General features: G+C 41.0%; 1 long non-coding RNA gene across 1 annotated transcript; it reads left to right on the top strand.

Moving 5' to 3' along the window:
* The first annotated feature begins 290 nt into the window (after positions 1-290).
* Positions 291-1,369, top strand: LOC141129998 (uncharacterized). The gene is made up of 4 exons (XR_012241937.1): positions 291-417; positions 512-633; positions 966-1,094; positions 1,290-1,369. It is a non-coding gene; the product is annotated as an uncharacterized lncRNA (long non-coding RNA).
* The last annotated feature ends 10,352 nt before the right edge of the window (positions 1,370-11,721 follow it).

The following is an 11,721-nucleotide window of genomic DNA, read 5'->3' as shown; positions in this document are numbered from 1 at the left end:
TATGGACATCTATCTTTAATTCACACACTGAAGCATCATTTCTTGCTTGTTGCCACCAGCAGGACATACATTGTTTCGGATTTGCGTTATACACTCGTGTGTTTATTCACACTACTTTGTTTTTACAAAGCTTCCGCCCTCCCCCCGTCACACAGCCAATTATGCTGTGGTAACTCTCGGACAACGCCAGGGGGAGTGTTCACAAGCACACACAGGCAGCGTTCGATCTGTACACTGAGGAGGGGGAATGACGTAAACACGCCTGTTCGGCAACCTGTTCCACCCACCCACTGTCATCATATGCGGCTGTACGCATGCGCCGGCGTGTAATCACCGGCTTATTTAAATGGCAGTGTAGGTTCCCATTGTCAGGCACTTATCCAGTGATTTGACATTGCACGCAGGAGGGATAAATTTGTAAGTAGCTCTGCACATATGGGATACCTTTTTTGTCTCACCATACGTTTTCCCCATTTGGAACTGAATGTACCTCTTGTCTCCACACATATAGGTCTCATCAAAGGTGGAATATTGGGACATTGTTCCCTGGGCTATTTAGTCCCACAACAGTGCCTTTTATGAACTGTCTGGTTTCATCTCACAGTAGCTCACAATTTGAGCACTCCCCTTGAGGTAGGCATGGTCCCCCCCTTATGTTAGGGATATTCCTTTTCTCCTTTGCTGGGGGGGTCTCCCCCCTCCCCCATTCAGGATTTTCATTTGGGGAGTGTATTTCATCCATTGCTTTTTCATATCCTATCTTTCTATCACCCCCTCTGTAGGATCTTTAGTTGAACATGAGTTCCTCTGGTGTGCAATAGGGTCCCACTGCATTTTTTAACACTTTGTCTATTTGTGTCTTCTCCCGTGGGGGGTCCATTACCATCTGTCCATCTATCTTATCTTCTTAGTTCCGTGAAGGAATCAATTTATTTAATTTTTTATTTCTTATTTTTACTATGCAGACTTTGCGGGTACCATCCACCCAGAGAACACACTAATTATTCATAATTCCCACTAATGGCGAGATGTGCAGTGTCAATATAAACTCACTGGTCCCTTATACGCATTTTGACATTGAATTACTACACCAGGTATGTTGGGCTCTTATCTCTGCTAGTCATGATACGCTGTGATGTCCTGTGCTCATATATACACCTTTTACCTGAATATTATCACCTCCTGCTATCTTGACCATCGGTCTTCTTGATTATATGGGTTATTTGTGATATATATATGTATACTATGACTGTTGTGTGTTATCTGACAGTGTCTCTTTGCAATTTTAGAATGTATTTTGAACACTAAACTTTCTGAACCCTTGGCCCCTGAAGAAGGTATTGGAACACCTGATACCGGAAACGCGTCGGGAATTTGGGCATTCATATTGTATGCGATTTTATACAACACATTGGTTTGTCTTATGTAGCACATGTTGTGCATCCTTTCATTCATGTGGTCTTTTGTATTTGTATTTTAATCCATTACATTAAAGAATTAATTTTATATAACCTTTGAGTTGGTGGTCCATTCAAAGTCCCAACTAGGGGGCATCTACTTCTATTTCTATTAAAAGGGATGGGAACACCATACTCTATATGAGATGATGGGAGCCTCTATCCTGTTTCTAAAACAATGGGGCATTACTGGTATACTGCCACATAGGGAAGATGGAATTTAGGAAAAAAGGTGAACTTTAAGTCAATAGATTTGGGCATTAGGAATAGTTTCTATAGATTACAATCCAAATCTAAAGCCATCCAAATATATATGTTTATATCCAACAAATATTAATGTTCTACTGATACCCCCTTGGGTAATTTCATCTATCCATGGAATAATAGGTTGTCAGTGGACCTTTGTTAGCAAAGGTTTCCTGTAGATTTGTCAATCCCTGCTTAATTTTTCTGTTTTAGCAGGATCAGAAATCATCATTAAGGGTCCATTCCGATTAATGCGTGTGCATAGAAGTATATTTTGTAGTGTTTGGCAGGTGCATTTTCATGTGTCAATGTCCTTTGTGCATTGACATACAATACATTTTGAAGCTCATTGACATTTTCAATACGCTTATAAATTTAGAATTTATAGTTGATAAGGTTATCAACCAATGACCAAAGCTTGTTACTACTTGTTGCCAATGCATCAAATGTATATGCTATGTGTAGTTTGATGCACTGCCAAAGACTTCTATGCGCCTCTCAATGCACTAAAATGCTGACAAAAAAAAAAACAGACGTCATATTTTTCAAAACATACAAAGCTGAGATGGGAACAGACAATATTTTAATTATGGGGAAATTGAACATTATTGTAGCATGTTACCTTAACTGCAACAGTGCAAATGGGACCTGAATGTCTACAGATATCTTTATGCTACTAGAGGTTATTAACCACTTGCCGACCGCCACACACACACATATATACGTAGGCAGAATGGCACAGGCAGGCAAATGGGCACACCTGTACGTCGTTTTCAATCTGCTGCCTATCGGGCGGCAAACTCAATGTTCGCCGGTGGCCCGCGATTTCGGTGAGGAGAGGCAGAACATATGTAAACAGGGCATTTCCCTGTTCTGCCTAGCAACATGACAGGGATCTACTGTCATGTTGTAGTGACCCCACCCCCCACAGTTAGAATCACTCCCTAGGACGCACGTAATCCCTTCATCGCCCCCTAGTGTTTAACCTCTTCCCTGCCAGTGTCATTTATACAGTAATCAGTGGCTATTTGTAGCTCTGATCGCTGTATAAATGACAATGGTCCCAAAATAGTGTCAAAAGTGTCTGATGTGTCCGCCATAATGTCGCAGTCCCGATAAAAATCAGCAGATCGCCCCCATTACTAGTAAAACCAAAATTAATAATAAAAATGCTATAAAACTATCCCCTATTTTGTAGACGCTATAACTTTTGCGTAAACCAATCAATATACACTTATTGCGATTTTTTTTTTTATTTATATTTTTTGGGGATATTTATTATAGCAAAAAGTAAAAAATATTGCTTTTTTTTCAAAATTGTCGCTCTTTTTTTGTTTATAGCGCAAAAAAACCCCGCAGAGGTGATCAAATACCACCAAAAGAAAGCTCTATTTGTGAGAAAAAAAGGACATCAATTTTGTTTGGGTACAACATCGCACGACCGTGCAATTGTCAGCTAAAATGACGCAGTACAGAATCACAAAAAATGCTCTGGTCAGGAAGAGGGTAAATCCTTCCGGGCTGAAGTGGTTAATGAGGCAAATGTGATGCGCCTCGCTGAGGGGCTGAGACTGCCATCAGTCTGGAGGATCCAGCCTTCCGAAGTTGGGATGACACGGTGCCTAGATTGATCTTGGTGACGTCAGCAGAGAGCGGACTTCAGACCACTCTCTGCTGAAAATGGGGCACAGGGGTGCATAACGATTTGCACTCCTGTGACCCATAGGAGAAGCCCAGCCAAATGACCCAGACTGGACTTCTCCTTTAAAACAAGCCTGGAAACATGGAACCTTCATTTTCTGAATTACTTCCTGAAATGCATTTTGCCTGTCTCTCTTTTTTATGTATTGAATTCCTGAATATTTTACAAGCATGCGCTAAATACTTAATATTACATGCACTAAATTGGCATAACAACCAGAAAACTAGCTTTTTCAGCAGGGCAGATCAGAAACAGCACTTACATATTGCTTTCAGATGAGGTTTCCATTAAGTTGGTACACAAACTCAGCAATCAGTTGTCAGCAAAATTCACAGCATTTACATTGTAAGCATACCGCCATCATAAATATACTGTAATTAAAAGATTGCTAGATGCAGGGTGACGTTCAGGCAAAGGATGGAGATGATGACACTACAGTATATCAGGAACAAATGTAAGACAGAAACTATGATAGGCACACAAGATTAAATCCAACAGTCAAGTCGTGGTCGGAAGCAGAAAGAGAGTTGCAGATAACCTGGCCACCAGGAGGAATGTTTTTTGCTTATGCATTGTTCCATTACACTGAACATAGTCCATTTTTTGATCTTGGAAATTTCAGAGGTTCGTCTGAACTATTGCTATACAACATTCTAAAACGCATGTCATTAGTGTTTGTAGCCATAGTGTGGGCGCCAGCAAATTAACTTGAGTTCCCACTAACTTAATATAAGAAATTAGAGCTTGTGATGCATTATAGTTGGTGAATCCCCTTACCTGGTGGTCTGTTATCCAAGTCAGTTCATATACTCATCATGTGAGCAGACCTTTCTGTCTACTTCTCCAACATATTTACTGCTCTCACACCTGTATACCCCTATGGACTAGAACAATTTTTACATTTCTGCTATGGGGCTGTTTATCCAGCAATAACGCTGTCATTTCTTAAGCCCCTGGTGCGACTTGTCATGCGATTTGACTCCATCCCACGACTTTAAAAGTAGTTCCTACCCTACTTTTTGCAAGTTCAGGTGCAACTTGCACAGATATATGTGCATGAAGTTGCACAGATGTCTTCCAAGTCACACCTGAAGTAGCTACTTTCAAATGCTACTTTGAAATTGTGCTACTTCAAGTGAAGTAGCATGATTTCAATGTTGAGATCAGCGTGACTGGGGTGTAAGATAATAAAATAAAGGTTGGTTTATATTAGTGTTGCCCACTAAAGTGCATTCCATGTAAGGGGCCAGTATCTTGGGGCCCTCTTATGCTGGCCATAAATGGATACAAATGTTCCCTTCAGAACCGGACAAATTTCGATCCATCTATTCCCCTTCCCGTTCATGGGAAGTCAATCAAATGACTAATTTGTAACAAACAGGTTTGTTGGAAAATGTTTGTTCGATCAAAACTGCAGTGCTGATCAATCGGCTGCAGCACTGATCACTGTATTCTGACAGTGGAGGAGTCCCTGTTGTCAGCATACAATAACACATCGGGGAGGATTCCTCTATCCACCTCGCTTGTATGGATGGGGGAATCCACTTTGTTTTTTTTCCATCAGCCTACTGGCTGAAGGAAAAAAAAACAGACCCTTCAATGCCCAGTTTTAATACTAGGGGGCTTCTAGATTACGGTAAGCCGCCAGCCAGCAGACCCCCCCCCCATAACTTCCAGCCAGGGTTGTGGGGAAGAGGTCCTTGTCCTTATCAACAGGGGGACAAGGTGCTTTGCTGGGGGGAGGTCTTTCCTGGCAAGCCCATGTTTAGCTCATGTGGCCTAGTAAGGTTCACGAGGGTCTAGGTAGCATTCTAATTTACCCCCTCTCCTGGATTGTCAGGCTGAATGCCGAATTAGGGGTATAGATTTTTAGGGAACCTCATGCATTTTTTTTGTTTGTTTTTTTGTGTGGATATCCCCTTAAAATTCATACCAGACCTCAATGGGTCTGGTATGGATTTCCTGGATGACCTCATACATTTTTTTTGCGTGAGGTACCCCCTTAAAATCCATGCAAGGGTCAAAAGGGCCGGAATGTATTTTAGGGGGGACTCTATGCAAATTGTTTTTTCAAACTTGCTGTAGGATGTGCTACAGCAAAAAGTGACATTTACAAATAAAAAAATATGATACAGTTTAACTTGCCAGCAAATTACATATCATAGCTATCTTCTTAAAAAAAAGCACAAAAAAAGCACACAGACTCCTCCAAAGGTCCCACAAAATACTTAGAAGTCCCTTGGGAGGTCCATGGGCTGTATTTTTTGTTATTGTTTTTGTTACTTTCTGTACATCACAGGGATGTGCCCATCGACTTTTCCTGCGGTGTCCGTGATGCTTTTAGAAGATGGAAATAAAGTAATCAAGGAGTGCAGCGAATTCCAGAGTTTCTTTCTCTTGTACAGGGACGTGCCCCTTCACAGGCAGGATTATGGCAACCCCAGACATGTCATTTAAAGGAACTGGGCATTTTTATTGTTTAATTTTCAGCATTTAAAGAAATCACTCCTAACCAAATGGAATTTTTAAAATGTTTATTTTTTTACATTGGTATATACAGTGCCCATAATCCACACTTAGCTATTAATTCTGAAAATGGCCATTTTTTTGTACGTTATTTTTTTTAATTCAATTGGGTTTGAGTTTGGCATCCAAGCTTCTTTTAAGTTCTCCGAAAAACGCTTGACCCGAATCCAGGGCAGTTTGATGTATCCCTAAATCATGATATGTACCCCTAATTTTTGTAATGCATAGTGGACCTAAACTCAAATGCTACAACTATGTAAACAGATAAATAAAAAGTAAAATAAGGTATGACATTTTTACCTTCCTTGGAGAAATACCGGTAATTCTACCCCAGGCTCCTTTCAGTGCTGTTTACTTAAAGTGTTACTAAACCCACAATAGTAAAATCAGTCTTTATGTGCAGTTAAGCATGCTTGTTACACTCACTGTGGAACCTAAAGGGTTAATTGTCTGCATTGTGTAAAAAGGCTATTTGATCCAGTCTTCTCTGATCTTCCCCTTTTTTTACTATCCCCAATCCACCTCCTGATAGTACAGAGCCTTGGGGGGCACTCTGCATATGCTCAGTTTAGTGTGTATTGCTAGACAGGTTTTTTTTTTCTTTTGGGACGGTGCATGTGATCAGCAAAGGGCCAATCGGCAATATCCAGACACGCAATAAGTTGAGGGAAATTATGGGGAAATTAGGGAATTTATGGAATAAACAATGATTCCCTTATTCATCTCAAGGAAATAATGTACAAAATTAATGCATAATAAAAAATATAAAATTTTAATTGTCTGGATACCAAACAATAATAACTATTATAAAAAGGTAGGATACCCACAATACATTGTAGTGGTGTCAATCTTTTTATGTTCTTTTCTTTTTTATTCTATTGGTGTTCTTTTCTATCCATTCACCTTGCCAGTTTCTCAACTTTCTGTCCTAGGGTGACAACAATCCACAAACAGCATCAGCGTTGTCACCCTAGGATGCGTGTAACCCAAGCTGACATGTCAATGCACAACCCGCCGGCATGTACAGAATAAATGGTGAAATAGATAGGAACACGGCAACCGGTAGCTCTATGCGTTTCGTGGCTTAAATTACCACTCGTCAGGAGCAAGCACGTGTGGGATCTATAAAACATATTGTAAAAGTAAGAAAAAATGTGAGAAATTTCTCACATGTTTTCTCACATTTTTTCTTACTCAAATTTCTCACATTTTTTCTTACTTTTACAATATGTTTTATAGATCCCACACGTGCTTGCTCCTGACGAGTGGTAATTTAAGCCACGAAACGCGTAGAGCTACCGGTTGCCGTGTTCCTATCTATTTCACCATTTATTCTTTTTATTCCCCTCAGGTCTAATGAGGCCATAGGTCCTGCAGGCATTATTTTATGCATTAATTTTGTACATTATTTCCTTGAGATGAATGAGGGAATCATTGTTTATTCCATATGAGATTACCATCATTTTTATTGTCATTACTCTGTATATTGCATACCTTTAATATTACCACATGTTTTAAGAACTGTGTTCAATGGTTGAATTACTATATGCTTATCACCATGTACCAATGATACTGATTACTGTATGTTTACCTAATAGCCTTTTAATAATAAAAAATTCCTTACATTCATCCAATCATCTCCTTGCTGTCACTGGCTTCATATAAAGTCCCAACCTCCCTGTCAACAAACCCCCTTCTTTCTTTAATATCCAGACGGGGTCAGGGGTCATGCAGCCTCATAGGACAGTCAGAGGAGAGTAAAAACTCCTCTTATAAGCTTTAACCAGTGCTCGACCGGACACTGATAGAAGTCACAAAACCGCTATATACTGCTAATGAGAAAAGGTGTATTTAGCCGTTTATTTACTAAAATAATTGCATTTCCATGTTCTGTGTACTGTGGGAAACCAGATATAGTGAATGCAGGGTCCCGGGTTAAGTAACACTTTAATGAAGAGCTTAGGCATTTTAGGAGGTGATCTCTGTTGAAAACTTCTTCCCAATTAACAGAGGTCATTTGACCAAATGCATCTACTAATTTTTACCGTAAGACGCACCTAGGTTTTAGAGGAGGAAAACAAGAAAAAGATATGCAAGCTGCTCAGTCCTGCGGTTGCTTTATTAATCCCCACCCCAGCTGCTGACAGAAGAAGGGTGAGGAAAATGAAAGTGCGCACAGCCCGCTCTGTGTGTCTTTGATCTCCTGCTTGGCTTGTGCTGCTGCGCGGAGAAAAGGATGGGGGACACAGAGAGCGCGCTCTGCTCGGAGGAGGAGCGGGAACACGCTCCCTGTCACAGACTCACAGACGCTTTGGTCCTGACAGGGAGCAGCAGGCAACCCACAGCTGAGGAGCCGAGCGGCCGGCCCGGTATTAGTCAGCGGCGATAGGGGGGGGGGTTCTGGTCCAAATATTCCCTCCATAAGATGCACAGTCATTTTCCCCCATTTTTTGGGGGGGGGGGGAGTGCATCTTATGGTGCTAAAAATATAGTAAAAAGTATATATCCTTTCCAGCAAGATTGCTAACATAGCTTTTAGATAAAGTCCAATTAAATCACATCACAAAAGTATCTATTCTAATAAAGATATTTTATGGGATAATTTGATCATACTTTATCTTAAAAGCTCTATTCTAAAAATCATTGTCCCTAGTAGGAGGGCGGCATTTTTTAAACTTTTCCTCATTATTTAGCTTTTTGCCTTTGACTTGCTTATTTTACTTAAATAGTGTGAATATCCAATGATGCCTTGCTGCACTGAGGACTAATGAGCTGTACATGCCGGCGGGTTGTGCATTGACATGTCAGCTTGGGTTACACGCATCCTAGGGTGACAATGCTGATGCTGTTTGCGGATTGTTGTCACCCTAGGACAGAAAGTTGAGAAACTGGCAAGGTGAATGGATAGAAAAGAACACCAATAGAATAAAAAAGAAAGGAACATGAAAAGATTGACACCACTACAATGTATTGCGGGTATCCTACTTTTTTATAATAGTTATTATTGTTTGGTATCCATGAATATATGAAAGGGACAACTGTTTGTTATCTGCATTATTATGAAAAGAAAATAAAGGGAAGAAAGGAGAAAAATATGTAAAAAATAAAACTAATACATTTACCTCATCTAAGGATTGGTAAGCTGCAGCATAAACTATTTTTGTTTTCAAGAATCCACTTTAACTATTCATAGATTGGCATGCTGCGTGGTAGGTTCATTTTCAGCTATTCGTTATGTACACTAATAATATATTTTTATGTATATTGAGATATATTGTATATGGTTGGGAACCATTTGCATTTTGCATTACTCTGCATTAACTTTTAGATTGTGAGCTTTGACTGGCAAACCATTGAGATGGAAAATAGGGTTTCCATCCATCTGGATTTAGCAGAGCGAATGTCAGCGGACATGTCATTGCGGACATTCGTCACTCCATAGATGTACATGGAGTGTCCGTTTAGGTCCACCTGAAAAACTGACAGGCGGATCTGAATGGTCCGCATGTGTGAAAGAGCCCTTAGGTAGCACTACAAAGCAGGAAGGGAAGCCTGCATGTGCAAAAATGTGACTTTTCCCTTATAGATATCCAATGATACATTGAGAAAAGGTTCTTTAAAATATTACACATTACATTTTCATAATTTTTTATTAGATTCTAGATTTTACATGTGTATAAAAATTACAGAGCTATTGTTAACTTGTTTATTTGTTATGACAGACTTATCCTCACAGCGAAGCTCCCTCACACAGAGTGACCGATCTCTCTTGGTGCTTAGAGGCTAAAGTTTTAATCTAGCACCATTGGAAATCGGTTATGACGGTGGGCAAAAAGCATCTTCTGGATTACACCTAAAAACCTGGTACCTGCTCAGCTTGAACCGCAGAAGAAAATACAATGTGAGATGAATAGTTAACAATTTGCATGTACTGGGTTTCATTTTTAATCCTATATTTGATGCACAATTTAATCACTGGTCATTTTTAATTTTTTTCCAGGCTGGCATATTATTGACTCCACACCAACTTCACATGTGTACCACCAACACATGTAATGGTATGTTAACCACAACACAATGGTGCAAGTGGGATGGTTTCTCATTGGAATCACAAAAATGGAAGAAGTCACAGGTTATACTACCAGAGATTAAACTATTATTACAACATGGTGGAGTTGAATTCTGTTTACAGACTGAGACAAAACTAAACAAGGTCTACCACATGGTTTATATTCAATCCCATCTATTTAGAGACACCATCATCTATTTAGAGACTTTACCAAATGAAACACATAATAGGGAATGGTTGACCTTTCCTCTTTAACGTGTCGTCTCTATTCCTCTTTTTTCTCATCTTCTTTCTGTGGCCTTATTCTTTTCACTCTCTGCGGCTACTGGGGTATGATGGCACCACCTGTATAGTATTTAGGAGCAGAGTCTTTATAATCTATGTGATCAGGACAGGATTTCTAACAAGCACAGTGCCTCCACTCAACTGGGGCTTGTGAATAGCAAGTGAAATCCCAGTCGAGACATGTATTGTCCACATAGACCGTAATCCACACAGCATTGTATTTAAAAGTCTATGTATTGAGTGAACCATCCAACATGAGGTATTTTCCAAACAGGAACATGAAATCATTGACAGTCTCTATGTATGTCTCAGTGAGGGGAGGCTGCAGCAACTTACAGTCTGTGCTCTCTCAGCAGAAATCCACTGTTCTCTCTGCAACATCCCCACACCTCCCAAGAATTCTTGCCATACCTCTGCTCTTCTTGATGAGGTCATCCTCATTGCAGAGAGAAAGCAAAGCAGACATATCGGAAAAGGGCAAAACAAAAACTGCAAAACAGGGGTATACACTTGGAAAATGGGCAAGGAAATCATCACATCAGTACATTCTCCCCCTGCTGAAAATCCTTCCAACCTGGCAAGGATATACACATAAAATAACAATAAAACATTGCAAACGTTAACATCGTAGTCGCCTTCTGCAGACCTCTTCTCCAGAAGCAATCTATTACAGAGATTAGCTGCAAAGAAAATATGGTTAGTAACAAATAGGCATCATGCTAACCAGTTTAGAATGAGCTGAAATCATGTCTATCAGAACATGAGGTTGTACATAGTTCTGTACAGCATAGCAGAGTGTCAAACATTGGTGGAGGTCATCGAACGCAATCTCCTCTCCTCAAGCCCTCATGCATTAGTCCAGATAACTCTGGGACAAACTTAGTGGGAAAACGTGGTGCGCCAACAATGCCTGGAGCTGTAATCACAAAGTTTTGGGCTGTTAGTTCAAGAACAGGAGTAGCTGGGTTCAGATATCCCCTCTGAGGGAGGCCCCCATCAGTAATAGGTGAAGGATTCTGTAGCGGAGACTCTGGTGGAGGTGTACACCAGTCACTGTCATCACTCTTGTCTCTACTGTCTGCACAAGGCACATCTTTAGAATCTGTAGCAATATCAGATTGGGGCTCCTCATCAGCAGCAGGGGCAGATCCAGAGGGGCAACGGGGCAATTGCCCCCACCCCCACCCCCCCCCGAGAAATTTGTTGCGGGCGGCTCGGTAGTTGAGCGGCGCGGCTGGCAGCTCGGTGGACGGGTGAGTGTGCGGGCGGCTCGGTGGGTGAGTGGGCAGATGGGTGAGTGTGCAAACGGCTTGTGGGTGAGCGGGCAGGCTGGCAGCTTGGGGACAGGTGAGTGTACGGGCGGCTCAGTGGGTGAGCGGGTGGGCGGGCTGCTAGGCGGCTCGGTGGGTGAGCGGACAGCTGGCCAATCAGCGAGT

Source organism: Aquarana catesbeiana, linkage group LG02, assembly GCF_042186555.1.
Source record: "Aquarana catesbeiana isolate 2022-GZ linkage group LG02, ASM4218655v1, whole genome shotgun sequence".
NCBI classification, from domain to species: domain Eukaryota; kingdom Metazoa; phylum Chordata; class Amphibia; order Anura; family Ranidae; genus Aquarana; species Aquarana catesbeiana.
This window is presented reverse-complemented; position numbering and strand designations above follow the sequence as displayed.